At 46.5% G+C, this 13,858-nt stretch overlaps 1 protein-coding gene across 11 annotated transcripts in view; it reads right to left on the bottom strand.

Annotated features, from left to right (window-relative positions):
- PTPRM (protein tyrosine phosphatase receptor type M) overlaps window positions 1-13,858 on the bottom strand; it is an 884,286-nt gene that overhangs the window by 830,196 nt on the left and 40,232 nt on the right. The window contains exon 2 of one of the 11 annotated variants that reach the window (XM_089305324.1): window positions 140-338. The exons of the other annotated variants lie outside the window; for them this stretch is intronic. The gene's annotated coding sequence lies outside the window, so the exon portion shown is untranslated. The remainder of the gene's footprint in view (window positions 1-139; window positions 339-13,858) is intronic. 11 annotated transcript variants of the gene reach the window in all.

Genomic DNA, 13,858 nt, shown 5'->3' with positions numbered 1-13,858 from the left:
GAAAGTCTCGTAGATATGTTCTCTCAGAGCCGGTGCTGTGGCATAGTGGGTAAAGCTGCCACCTGCAGTGACAGTATCCCACATGGGCGCTGGTTCAAATCCCGGCTGCTCCACTTATGACCCAGCTCTCTGCTATGACCTGGGAAAGCAGACGACAGCGCAATTCCTTGGGCCTCTGCACCCACGTGGAGGACCCTGAGGAGGCTTCTGGCTCCTGGCTTCAGATCAGCGCAGCTCCGGCCATTGCATCCAGTTTGGGGAGTAAACCAGCAGATAGAAGACCGACCTCTCTCTTTCTGCCTCTCTTCTCTCTGTGCAACTCTTTCAAATAAATAAATCTAAAAAAAAAAAAAAAAAAGATATGTTCTCTCTCTCTCGTCATCCCTCCCACCTCTCCCTCAAAATATCTTACTAGGAGAAGGCATTTGGCCTAGTGGTTAATATGCCCATGCCTCATATCAGAGGGCCTATGCTCAAGTCCTGGCTCTGCTCCCAATTTCTCCTTCCTGCTAATGTGCACCCTGGGAGCCAGGCCTCAAGTGACCGTTTTCCTATCACCCGCATGGGAGACCTGGATGGAGTCCCCAGCTCCTTGCTTTGGCCTCCCCCACTCCTGATTGTTGCAGACATTTGGGGAGAGAAACAGCAGATTGGAGCCCTATCTATTTGTCTGTATCTCTGTCCCTGAAATTCAGAAACTTCCTGACTGAAGTCTTTACACAGGGTTGGTACTGTGCACAGATGACTGTAACTGAAACCACAGAAAGCCCCATCCCAGAGGCAGGAGGACTGTGCTTCCTGCTGGCCAAATGAGCAGCATTGGAGAGTATGTTTACGGGGAGGCACAGAGAGCTTTCAAACGGGAGTTCCTCTACTCTGTAGGAGGGGAGGGGTCAGAGCCCTCTGGGAAAGTACTCGAGGAAGATGAGGGGATCCCTTTCCAGAACTCTGCTTCCCTCCCGGGGCTCTTCCGAGGATGGTCTGCACTTTCTCCAGCCTTCCCCACTCCTGCTCTCTCCTCTCCACCAGCTCTCCAGCTCCCACCCCAACAGCCTCTCTTCTACCCCTGATCTCACAGTGGCACCAGCCCATGCCCCCATCACATGCCAGTCAGCTCGTACAGCTCAAAGGGTTGGCAGAAAATAAACCCAGAGCCAGTCTGAGAGAGGCAACGTTTTACACATACAGTGAGAAGTCTTACAAGTCAGGATTATTCTATTCCTGCATAAATTCCTAAAGAACACAGGCCTAGCATACACAGTCTTCCAGAACATCCACCACCAAGGGGAACATTCTCCTGGGAGAGAGCTCCCAGGGATCCCTGGGGATTCCGTGTTGTTTGCATGTTCATCCCCCAACACTGAAGACTGAAAGGGCTCTCCCGATACCTGTACCCACTCCTGGCCTGAACTACCACCCTCCTGTGAGGGTCCACCACGGATAACCCACAGAAGTAGGTATCCAACTCCGCACTCCACATTCTGCCCCTGGATATCTGACAGTCGCACGAAGAACAAATAAACCTGAAGAACAAAGGACAGGGAAAAAACAAGTTCCTAAAAAAATCCCGGTATGGAAAGTCACAAGTGATGACAGTGCTTATTAGTAAGAAGCAATTTACATGAATAAGTTCTTCCCTATTATAGTTCCCGAATTTTGACTATTGCTACATTAAAATTATAATTAAAAGTAACTGTATTTAAATGATGAGGGTTTTGCCTTGTTTTTAGCAAAATCCAATCAGCTACCCAAATTGAAAATTTATCAAGGTTAGGCAACAAAGGATTCTGAAGATAACCTTTCTGAAAATTCTCAGTGTTTACCCCTTGCTGTGGTACAGCGGGTTAATGCCCTGGCCTGAAGCACCGGCATCCTATATGGGCGACAGCTCTAGTCCCAGCTGCTCCACTTTCGATCCAGCTCTCTGCTATGGCCTGGGAAAGCAGTGGAGGATGGCCCAAGTGCTTGGGCCCCTGCACCGGAGGAAGCTCCTGGCTCCTGGTTTCAGATTGGTCCAGCTCCAGCCATTGTGACCAACTGGGGAGTGAACCATCTGATGGAAGACCCCTCTCTCTCTCTCTGCCTCTCCTCTCTCTGTGTAACTCTGACTTTCAAATAAATAAATAAATCTTTAAAAAAATTTTAAAACAGAGACAGAAGTCACTTGTTAAATGTTACAATTGTATCATGTGTTGGCAAGGAATGGTCAATAAGGTCAGAGTTAAACTGTCAACTACAGTCTCACCCCCAAAACAGTAAAAAACTACTCGCCTCTCTTGAAAATCTGATGCAATTTGTAAAAACAGTCAGAAGAAAGTTTATTTATAAGTTCCTTGGATTTAAAAACAATTCCTTAAGCTCACGCTTTAAGAAGCCATATCAGTGCTAAAGTCAGATGGCACATTGATCTCGTGTCAAACTCATTATTTGCTTGTCAACAGCAGCTGGCAATTTCTTAATGAAAACTGAGAGGTATACTGGACTAGTGTTTCAAATTAGCCAGGAGAAGGCAAGAAAATCCATCCAGATGATTTGGTTGGGGCTGATGATTAATTGAATCGGTTGCCAATAGGTGATCCGATTTTCTCTAAAGAGAACATTGCAAGCAGCTCTTCTCACGCTCACTATCACTCACTCCCTACATCTAAGCTTCTAAGAGCCTCTAATTACCTCCAACACAAACACTCCTGGATTCTTCAATATTCCCTAAGTTCCTTAGCTTCTAAATGATCTCTGATCACACAAAACTTGCAGCATCTTTTCCTGTTTCTGAAGCGGGTACTGCAGAAGTGCTCTGACTACTGCCTTCCATATTCCACACACCACAGGCACATCGCCCTGTGTGTGCTTTATTACCATGGTAATAGTAATAGTTTGGCCTTTGTGTCTGTGCTGAGCTGGCAGTATACACAGATTTCCACAATAACACTTACAGTATTTGTACAACTGGTAGGCTGACTTGGATTCTATTTAACACACATGGTCTGGTTCTGCTTCTTACCCATGCTAGGAAGGATGGAGGCATTTTCCTATCTAGGATATATTCACCACCCACAAGCCCCATTGCCTAAATGAACCAGACTGAAAATCTCCTACTAAATCATTAACAAATCATCTTCTTTTTCCCAATAACTATCTTGCATCCCAAATAAAGCTTTATATGTTGCCAGAGAAAAGTCAGATTGCCATTCAACAGGGTGGTTTCCATCTAAGCAACATGACAATTTATCTACCTGATTCAACTTAAAAAAATGATGAGTTAGACTGATTGGAGCTAACAATATTTATCTGTTGATCCCAGGCAATTAATCAAACAGGGTCACCTATTTATTGCACTGGAATCAACCATTTATTTGCTGATTAATACCTGCCTGAGAACATGATCTCTACTCTCAGAGTATTTTCAGTATTTTTGCAGATACAAGGTAAATAGGTCAACAACTGTCAGTAGTATCCTACTGTATGAAACAAAAGTGACTGAGACAAAAAATAATCAAAGGTTGGCCGGCGCTGCGGCTCACTAGGCTAATCCTCTGCCTGCAGCGGCAGCACCCCGGGGTTCTTGTCCCGGTTGGGGCGCCGGTTCTGTCCCGGTTGCTCCCCTTCCAGTCCAGCTCTCTGCTGTGGCCCAGGAGTGCGGTGGAGGATGGCCCAAGTGCTTGGGCCCTGCACCCGCATGGGAGATCAGGAGGAGGCACCTGGCTCCTGGATTCGGATCGGCGCAGCGCGCCGGCCGTAGTGGCCATTAGGGAAGTGAACCAATGGAAGGAAGACCTTTCTCTGTTTCCCTCTCTCACTAACTCTGCCTGTCAAAAAAAAAATTTCTTAAATAAATAAATAAATAAAAAGAATCCCAGATTAAAATGGTTAAAAATTACATAAAGCTGCATTGACTGAGAATAATCCTAGAAAGTTTAGTTGTAAAACCTCATTCATAACTCCTGTGCAAAACCCAGCAATTTCTCAAAGAAGCTGTTCCTGTCAGTTTGCTCTCATCAAGGTTAGCATAGGAGGTTTTCTAGTTCCTGGAGTCTCTATAATACCCTCCCTAAAATGACCACTTCCCTCATCAGGTTGTCAAAGCTCTTGATAGCATCTGTCTTATGTTTATCCTGTCCTCCTCTATGGGACAGGTCCCTATGTTGATGTTTGTAATAAATATAATTACCACTATTATAAAAAACGCCTCCCGACTTCCAATACCAGTGTAATAGTGCAATAGGTAATTTGCCTAGATCCTCCCCAGGGAAACAAAATTGCAGTGATACCTTTTCACAACAGGCAAAGCATCCCTCCTTAGTAGCCTTCATTAGCAAAATTCTTGCCATTTGGTGAGGCCAGGTCTCCCTAAACAATTGCATACCCACTGGAACTACCTTTTCACCTCTGTGGAAATATAAGGGCATTTCAACAAGCTCCTGGAAAAGTGGAATTAAAAGGCAAAATGTATTTTGATGCAAAGAAATGTTAGAATCCATGCAGCTTTTTTATGATACGCATTTTCCATGAACTTAGCAAAGAGCCCTCATATGCATGGATTTCAAAACTTTTGTAGCAAAATAAATTTACCTTTTAATTCCTTTCTCCATGAACTGTTTGTTGTTCCCTTGTATTCTTCCTAGCTTAAGGCTAATGACCATGTCAGAGCAGTAACCACAAATCTAAGAGCTGGCAGGGTTCAGGGACCCTCTAATTCCAGCAGATCAGAAATTGTGCTTTTTCTACCGCTGAAGGTGTTGTTTGGTGAGGTGGTGGAGGAGCACCATCAGCAGTGAGGAGGGGATTAGGTGGAATGGTTGTCAATTTCACGTAATACGTTTCCTCAAGCAAATTTCCATATAAAATTGCTTGAGAATAGAGCTTCCCTTAAAAAAAAAAAAAAAAAAAGGAAGGAACAGTTTCTGTAATCCACTGCTATCCCATGCCCACATTCTATGGACAAGAATCCAGGATTCTCTGAAAGAAGACATGACACCCCAAGATACCAGGCAGCCAGCGGCAGCAGGTGTAAGCAATCATCCAGGGCTGCTCCCCACAAATACGCTCTGCGGAAAGGACCAGCCATGCTGCCATCGCTGCGAAACCCATGGCTGGTAACTGAACTGAGAACTCCATCTCCTCACTTAAACCCACCAGCGCACAGAACGAACATGAAGGCAAGATTCACCACGGTGCTAGAAGATCAAGATCTCAGAAGAAAGAAAGAGGGCTGGGCAGAAAAACCTCAGGCACGTTCATTAAGGACCACAGAAGTATTTTTAGCTTTCAGTGACATTAGCTAGAAAGTATACACTAGGAAGAACTGAACAAGTATGCGTAATCATTTAATAATAGCATACACATACTCTGGGGAAGACAACGAGAATTATGAAGGCCATCCCACACTGCTACCCCTGACATCTGCCTCTCTCTGGCCTCTCTGATGATCTGACCTCATGGGGAGCTCAGGGACTGATCTACACTTGCAGCTTTCCAGATGTTTCTGGTTTGTGCATCTAACTGGGAGAGGCTACTCTTTGCTCAGCCCCTGTGCCCCAGAGAATTCTTCTAAAGTTCTCTAGGCTATTTGGGAGCAGACAGTCCTCCTGTGACTTCAGTTCTTCACCTCCCTTCAAGACACATGAGGACAGGTTTACGGGGTTGCTCCAGCTCAGCCCCAGTCAGCATGGCTCAAGAATGGAAGACCCAATAATGGAAATAGCCTCCTCATGGGGAAAAAAATCACTCCTTCTATCCCTAGGATCAAGGGGTTAAATGACAATCCAAAAGAAATCTGTACCCTACAGACACCCACACAGCAACTGCACTCAACTTCTCGGGGCTGAAAGAGAGCCAGGTGCTTCCCAGTCTCATTTCAGAGACTCTTCAGAAGCTCATTGACATGAATTCCAGAGATTAATGTAGAGCTTCAAGGGAAAAACAATCAGATAATTAATACGGTAATTTCTTAATGCAATCTCACGCAGTAGCAGGACTATCTTTCCCTTGGAACTTGGAGAATTATTCCTAAGAATGGGATGTAAAACGTTAGTCAAAGCCTTCCCTGGCCAGGACAAGCTCACTTTAAATCACTGTAGTATCAGGAGTGTGCAAAGGCATATTTGCCCAAAACAGAATTTCAACCAGGAAACATTATCCTTTGTACCCCCCAGACTACCCACACCCTCCTTTCCCCAGCATCTCAATATTCTCATAGTATTTCCAACCTGTGGTCTCTAAAAAAGAACTTGAGGAAAAACAGGTTGCATGTTCCTTTGATTGATCAGTCAACGTGACGCTACTCCAAGGAGCCCTTGCCTTTCCAGTGTCTTCTCTAACTACAGACTGGAGGTAGGGCAGGTAGGAGGGCTCTTTCAAAAGTTCATGGAAATGCACGCAATAAAAAACCATATGTGGATTTAAGTTTTCACTCACTACTGCAACAGGTGGGAGAGAGCAGGAGGATCCTATGCCCCTAAAAGGCCATCACACAGGCAGCTGGTAAGGCTGGACCACAATACCCTATCCCTGAGTTGCTTCCCCCAGCCCCTAACTCCACATCACTGGGGATCAAATATCAGACAGTGGGACTGAAAGTAATCATGTGCAGTGTGGGGGCTTTGATACATGTGGAGAGGATGATTAGGGCTCTGTGGAAGGCAGAGCACACTTACCTACAGCCTCCAGGGTTCTTATTTTAGGAAACCTGACATCTTAACACCCAGCAGGCAGCCGCAACATGAAACTGAACAGCCCAGAGTATGTCACAGACAAGGCCCCAGCACTGTCCTCTTCCAGACCAAGCTGGCACAGAGAACCCTTCCTTTGAAAGTCATGGATCAGAATTGTATTGAATTGCTGGTATTTCACAAATATCACTATTTGTGAGGCACAGAGAGGTTAAGAAATTTATCCAAGATCATATCAAAAGTCATGCAATCAAGATTTGAAGCTAGGGGCCAGCATTGTGTCACAGCAGGTTAAGCTGCCACTTGGGACCCCAGCATCCCATAGTAGAGCGCTGGTTTGAGTTCTGGTTGTTCCACTTCCAATCTAGCTTCCAGGCTAATGCACCTGGCAAGCCAGCAGAGGATGGTCCCAGCTTTAGGGCCCCTGCCATTCATGTGGGAGATTTGGATGGAGTTCCTGGCTCATGGCTTTGTCCTAGCCCAGACCAGGTTTCTGCAGCCATCTGGGGAGTGAGCCAGAGGACTGAAGATCTCTTTCTCTGTGTGCCTCCCTCTCTCTCTTTTGCTCTTCCTTTCAAATAGATAAGTAATTCTTTAAAAAAAAATAATTTTTTAAAGGATTCAAAGCCAGAGATCTGGCTCCTGACTACAAGCTCTGGTGTACACTGGGACAAAGTTGCCCCCCCCACACACACACACACAGAGGAGATACACAAAGCACCACTGAGCACATCAATGGTCCTCCCCTCCCCGACGTCATGAACAGTGTTGTCCACACGCTATGAGCACAGAAAGGAAACATCAAGTGGCTGCAGGGAGACTTCCTGTAGTAAATCCTTTGCAAATGCCTCCATTCCATTCCATTCCATGCAGCTCCAAATCTCAGTTTCTGCACTGTTAAAAGGGTGATAAAGGGTATCTCCCTTTCAGAGCAAGTGTGAATGTTTAATGAAGTAACACCTGCAACAGTGCCCAAGGGCCTGGCACACACACAGTACTGAATGAAAGTTACTTCTCCCAGAGCAGCGGCCCCAGGGGCAACCCAGTGAGACATCTCCTCTTTCTGGAACTGTGCAGATCCAAAGGGTCCCTCAACTCATTGGTGTTCAGGGATCTAGGAGCGGCAATCTCTTGATTCTCCAGCTTTCAACCATTAGCTCGAAGAGACTGCCCCCAAACACCCAGCGCAGGCCACAAGATCCCCCAGGATTTTCAACATGGTCTGTATTCTATCCAGAAGGAGGGTGGACAGCAGGTAGGAGGGCTCTTTCAAAAGTTCATGGAAATGCATGCAATAAAAAACCGTATTGGATTTCAAAATTTTTTGCACCAAAATAAACTTATCTTCCAATTCCCTTTTCCACAAACTTTCTTAAGCACCCTCTTACAGAGCTGCCAGCCCCAACTTCAGTGGCAGGAACGATTCAGGCACCTTCCTCTCCTCTACTCTGCCCAGGGCAGAGTGCAGATGGACGGAACAGCTACTTAGAAGGGTGTTCACAGAGCTTCCTGCCTTCCTAATTCTCACACCATGCTCATGCTCACTTCCAAAAACACCGCACCAGTTCCAAACTGGTGCCATTTGGTCTGTAAAGCCTTGTCTCAGGATGAGAGCCAGGACCCTCCTATACCAACTCTCAGTCTGTACCCAAGAAGGCAAAAGGGATGTTGCCTTGGAGAGCTGGACCACTAGGGCCAGGCTGGCAACAGCAGAGACTCCACCCAGCCATTACTACAAACTTCAGGCTGCAGTAAGAGCCTGCAGTTCAGGCCCTCAACAAAATGGAAATTATCCAGGACAGCAACGGCATGAGGGAGGTGTACGTGCGTCATGTCAACCCACTCCATACAACTGAAACTCTGCAGAGCAACCAAGGGATTAATCCTTAAAATAACTGAGTTGAAAAGTCAAGTTGTTATGTGCCTTGCCTTCCTTGTATATCTACAGGGAAAACAATGTCTGCGTGCTATGACCAAGAATGTCTTTTCTTTCCTAAAACCCATTGACATGAAGCATGTTACCAAAGAGTGGAGGAAGGGGGATGTTATTGATGATTTCTAAAATAAGAAATGATAGAGTGGTAAACACAGCTAATTTCTAAGACTTTATCCCTGCAACTTTACAACAGCACTGCCCTCCTGCGCCTGGCTATTTATTAATATTATAGTGTGTAACACCGACTTGGTTGCTCACATTAAAAATTCAGCCATGTAACTTGGGAAGTTTTTTTCAACCTTCGAATGGTACCAAAGTGTCACCACCAAAAGAGAAAAGCCTAAACTCTATTTGGGGGGACTATGACAGGTTTAATGTGATGTAAATTGAAAATTACTGTGTCTGACTACTGAAAAATATGAGTATCAGAACTGTTTTATCATTGCATACAAAACCAAATGAGAAGAACCAGCCATGTCCCCACTGGCTGAAGCAACGCTGGCTTCTGTGCTCACTCCGCATTTCCATGGACAGAGGTGACAGTGACACCAGGTGCACCAGGGCACCTCTGGACGTCTTTCAGGCACCACTGTGCATTTCACAGGATGATAACAGCAAAATTGACTCTAAAATCTGCTTGCTTTTCTCTTCCTGATACATGCTTTCCTCCCATAGTCATAGCTTTGGCATCAGCACCAGCACTGAACATTCCTGAAACAAGCACCACTTGCAAATTTCTCCATGCATCCCCTACAGGGCCCACTTCAGACTCATCTGAAATGAATGAGTATTTCCAGGTGTTATCACTTAATGCTGGGATTCCATGGGATTTCCCACACCATTGAGGCTCAATTTTCTGGAGTTTAGCATAGTTTCCACATGAATCAAATTTTTGATGTAGTTTTACAACCAAGCAGTAGTTATGTCCAAACCCATCAAACACCCAGCCCGACCTTCTGCATCTGGCATGTGGCCAAGTAGCCACCGTGCCTCACTCTTAACCCTCCGGATCCTAAATCTGTCTCCTGAGATCCCAAATTTAGCATGAAGCCTTCCGCGGCATAAAAGGAACTGGAACAACACATTTGCTACCTGGATTATTTTTCAGTCTCCCAGAGAGAGATAGCACAAGACTATTTCAGTAAATACCAAAAGAACAAATGGATCAGGTTCAATTCCTGGTAACAGGACCGATCAAAGCATCAACTGAAAATCCTTTCTTGTATGAGGGAATAACAAGCAAACAAAAAACAAGTCAGATGTAATGAGATTATTTCATAAATGCATGTATTGGGGACAGGCAAGAGATGCCTGCATCTCATACTGAGCGTCTAGGTTAGATTCCAAACTCCATCTCCCAATTCCAATTTCTTTCTAATGCATATCATAGGAGGCAGCAATTCTGACTCAGTAGTTGGGTCCCTGCAACCCATGTGGGAGACCTGGACTAAGTTCCTGGTTCCCAGCCATTGTGGGCATTTGGCCCAGCAATGGGATCTCTCGCTCTCACTCTCTCTTTCTCTCTTGCTTGTCACTTGCTTTCTCTGTCTCTCTCCAATAGGTAAACCTTTTTTTTTCAAAATGCTTTTAAGTACTTATGCTTGCATCAGAAGTCTATAAGGCAGCTGACCACCCCTATATAAAGGATGGGGGAGCAGGGGAGACACCAGCCCCTGATGTAACTGCAAAATGAAGACAGCAAGTGACATCTAAAAACCCACTGAAGTCTGTTTTGGCCCAAGCACTTGTGTGCTGCAGAGCCAGAGTGCCACACAGCACAGAATCAACGCCAATGCTCCATTGTAAAGTATAGGCTTAGTAGCCTCCATAGGCTACTGCGTGGTCCACAGCAAGATCCTCAAAAGATTAAATCATTCCTTCTGAACCAGGAAAGCAAGAAGTTTGTCTATTTTAAAGCCAAAGCTACCTACTGGCACATACAGAAATGACGCTGGAGAAAAAGAGAGAATCAGCAGGCCTCAGATACTATTGACAGCAAAGCAGAGAGGCAGAGAGAAATGGGAGGCCCTGTCACTTAGGGCCAGCCACAGAGCTCTCCTTGTGGGCAACGTCTGGCTTCACACAATTCCTGCAGATCCCAGCCCAGGTTAGCAGGAAGAGCTGACGGTAGAGAGCAAAACGCTAACAGGCCAGGCCCCTACGCAACTGTTCACTTAACACCAAAATCAAACATGCTTCGTAAATGCTTCAAAGCACAGCGCCCCAGAATTTCAAGAGACTTTCCTGGGGGTTTGAGATGAATCTCAACTAAGTACATTCTATAGCTAAGGAAACCTCTAATTGCTGCTCTGCCATAAATTTAAAGGATAGTGTGAACAAAGATTATAAAAGTGGTTCCAGCAAAATTGTCCTTACACATTCTCACAGCTTTCTCTAACAAACAAATTATCACAAACTTTCTGGCTTAAAGCAATGGAGATCTTTGTCACAGTTATGGAAAAATGTCAAGTATTGAAATATTTAGGTTCATTGGAGCATTAATGAGCTTTTTTTTTTTCATTCCAAAAAGTTTATTTATAAAGTACCATGGTTACAATGTAAGGGGAAATGGGCAGTAACTGAATAGTAGTATCATTTGATATTTGTATAATGTTTCACAGTTTAGATAGCGCTTTTTGTAAAAGCATTGCCACAGTCAGATTTCTCAGATAACCCAACGTCAGTGTTAAATTCAACCTGGGGCAGGCGTTTGGCACAGTGATTAAGATGCCCCTTGGGATAGCTGTGTCCCACATCAGAGTGCCTGGGTTCAAGTCCCAACTCTCCTCTCAATTCCAGCTTCCTGCTAATGGACACCGAGGGAGGCAGCAGCTGACGGCTCATGTACACGGGTCCCAGCCTCCTACGTGGCAGATTCAGACTGAGTTCCCAGTTCCTGACTTCAGCCTGGTCCAGCCCCAGCTATTCTGGGCTTTAGGGGAAAAAACCAGCAGACAGCAGGGGAGTGGATGCATACTCTCTTACTCTCGTCTCCCCACTTCAAAGTACTATATATAGCATTTTTTTTTTTTTTTTTTTGACAGGCAGAGTGGACAGTGAGAGAGAGAGACAGAGAGAGAAAGGTCTTCCTTTGCCGTTGGTTCACCCTCCAATGGCCGCCGCTGCAGCCGGCGCACCGCGCTGATCCTGGCAGGAGCCAGGAGCCAGGTGCTTTTCCTGGTCTCCCATGGGGTGCAGGGCCCAAGCACCTGGGCCATCCTCCACTGCACTCCCTGGCCATAGCAGAGAGCTGGCCTGGAAGAGGGGCAACCGGGACAGAATCCGGCGCCCCAACCGGGACTAGAACCCGGTGTGCCGGCGCCGCAAGGTGGAGGATTAGCCTATTGAGCCACGGCGCCGGCTCAAGTACTATATATATATATATATTATATATATATGTAAAAACAAAATGTCAACCTAATCCAACCAAATCTTTATCCAAAACTTCTCAATCCCCTTCCTTTGATTCATCTGCTTTCCCCTCCCTATTAATTCCCCTTCCGTCCTTTTACTGTGCTACACCAAAGGTCAAGTTGGTAGAGGTGGGAAAAAAACCAGGACACCAAGCCCGGGCCTAAGCCAAAGCCTCCTCTGTGCAGTCCTGAACACGTCTAAGAACACAGGCTCTGAGGGTGACTACCAGGATTGAGTGCCAACTCACATCCACCAACCCAGCAGCCCCAGCAAGCTACTGACATGCTCCAGGCCTCAGTTCTCTCATCAGTAAATGGGATCATCATGGCACCCTTCTCCAAGGCCAGTGCAAACTGCTGTATGTCACAGAATGCAACACCTCCTAAGGGCTCGAAAAATCATAACTGTTCCTGAGTCCACTATTCTCTCTCTCCCCCAAAATCGAAGCATTCCTGGCAGCAAGGTTAGCAGATGCAGAATAGCTTACGAAATCAGTATGACATAAGTGAGATAAGATCATGTAGGTTGCTGTTACACAACATAGGCTGAGCGACGGCCACCCCAAAAGATCTCAAGTGTTAACTGAGGGAACCTGTAAATCACTGCACCTGCTCTGGGGATGGGTCATTTCAGATAGAGCTGAGATGCACAGAGAATCCTGGGTTATCCTGGTCGGCCTTAAACCCAATGACAAGGATCCCAAGAACAGAGCCTCAGAAGGAAAGAAACCCAGGAGAGGAGACGTAAGACGGAGGCACAGTGGGGAGTGATGCAGCTACAAGCCAGGGACCCAAGGCATCCTGGCAGCCCCAGGAAGCCAGGAGAGGGGTGTACAACACACTGCTCCCCGAGCTCAGGAGGGAGTTCAGCCTCCACAACAGTGTGAGAATAACTCTCCATCGCTTTATGCCAGCAGGTTTGTGATGATTTGTTTCTGCAGCCCTGGGAAACTATCAAATGAGGGGTAAGCAGTGATTGGTAGAGCAAGAAATAAAAGGGGGAAGAGAAATCTCCACAGAAGCAGGGAAGGGGAGGAAACCTTGGCTGGAACCTGGACCTAAGACCCGTGAAATTGTTTATAAACTGTGCAGCCTGGAAAACAATGGTCATTTGTACATTCCAACCAGCTTCCTGATGGTCATTTCCCCCTCAGGCCAGAGCATTCCTTTTGTTCTGGGAAAGCCACTGGGCCAACCCCACTCCTGCAGCCCTAATACAAGTCTCCAACCAATAGAGAGCCTGGCTGGGGGAGTGCAGATGCAGAGGCGGCCTCGCCCGTTACAAGGACTGCTGTCTTCCCCAAATAGAGATTTAGGTCCTGTGTTCCACAGGAGGGGAGTCTGCGGCGATTCCGGCAGTGCTGTTTGCAAATGAAGCTGTTTCCTCCAATACCCGGCAGCAAGGGCAAGGGAGGCCAGGAGAGGCAATGGCACCAAGGCACCCCTCGGGCCCACAGCCTGCTGTGAATCAGGAACTGGCAGTCTGGTACAGAGGGCAATGGTACAGGGCAGGCACAGCCAGCAGTAGCAAAGTGTTGCTCTTCTCCGAAACTGGTGAGGACCCAGAGGAGGGGTGGAGAATACATGCCGAGACCACTGAAATAACAAGGCAGGGGAGTCCTCTGGGTCCAATGGGAGGTTCGGAGGGCAGCGGGTGAAGACAGCGCACAGGGGGTGGTCATGAGGACATGGACTTGAGATGATTTCACAGTCACTGACTGCTGAGGTCTCGTGACACCAAAGTCAGGAAACAGGTTTGCATGTCAAGTCAGTTCAATCCAGTCGACGCTTGTGAGTGGTCTGCGGAGTGAGTGGCATGTGCCCTGCTGGACTTGGAAGTG

This window comes from Oryctolagus cuniculus, chromosome 10 (assembly GCF_051225735.1).
Source record: "Oryctolagus cuniculus isolate XC-2025 breed Fujian yellow rabbit chromosome 10, ASM5122573v1, whole genome shotgun sequence".
NCBI classification, from domain to species: Eukaryota; Metazoa; Chordata; class Mammalia; order Lagomorpha; family Leporidae; genus Oryctolagus; species Oryctolagus cuniculus.
The sequence above is the reverse complement of the archived record's forward strand: the minus strand, read 5'-3'. Positions and strand labels throughout refer to the sequence as shown.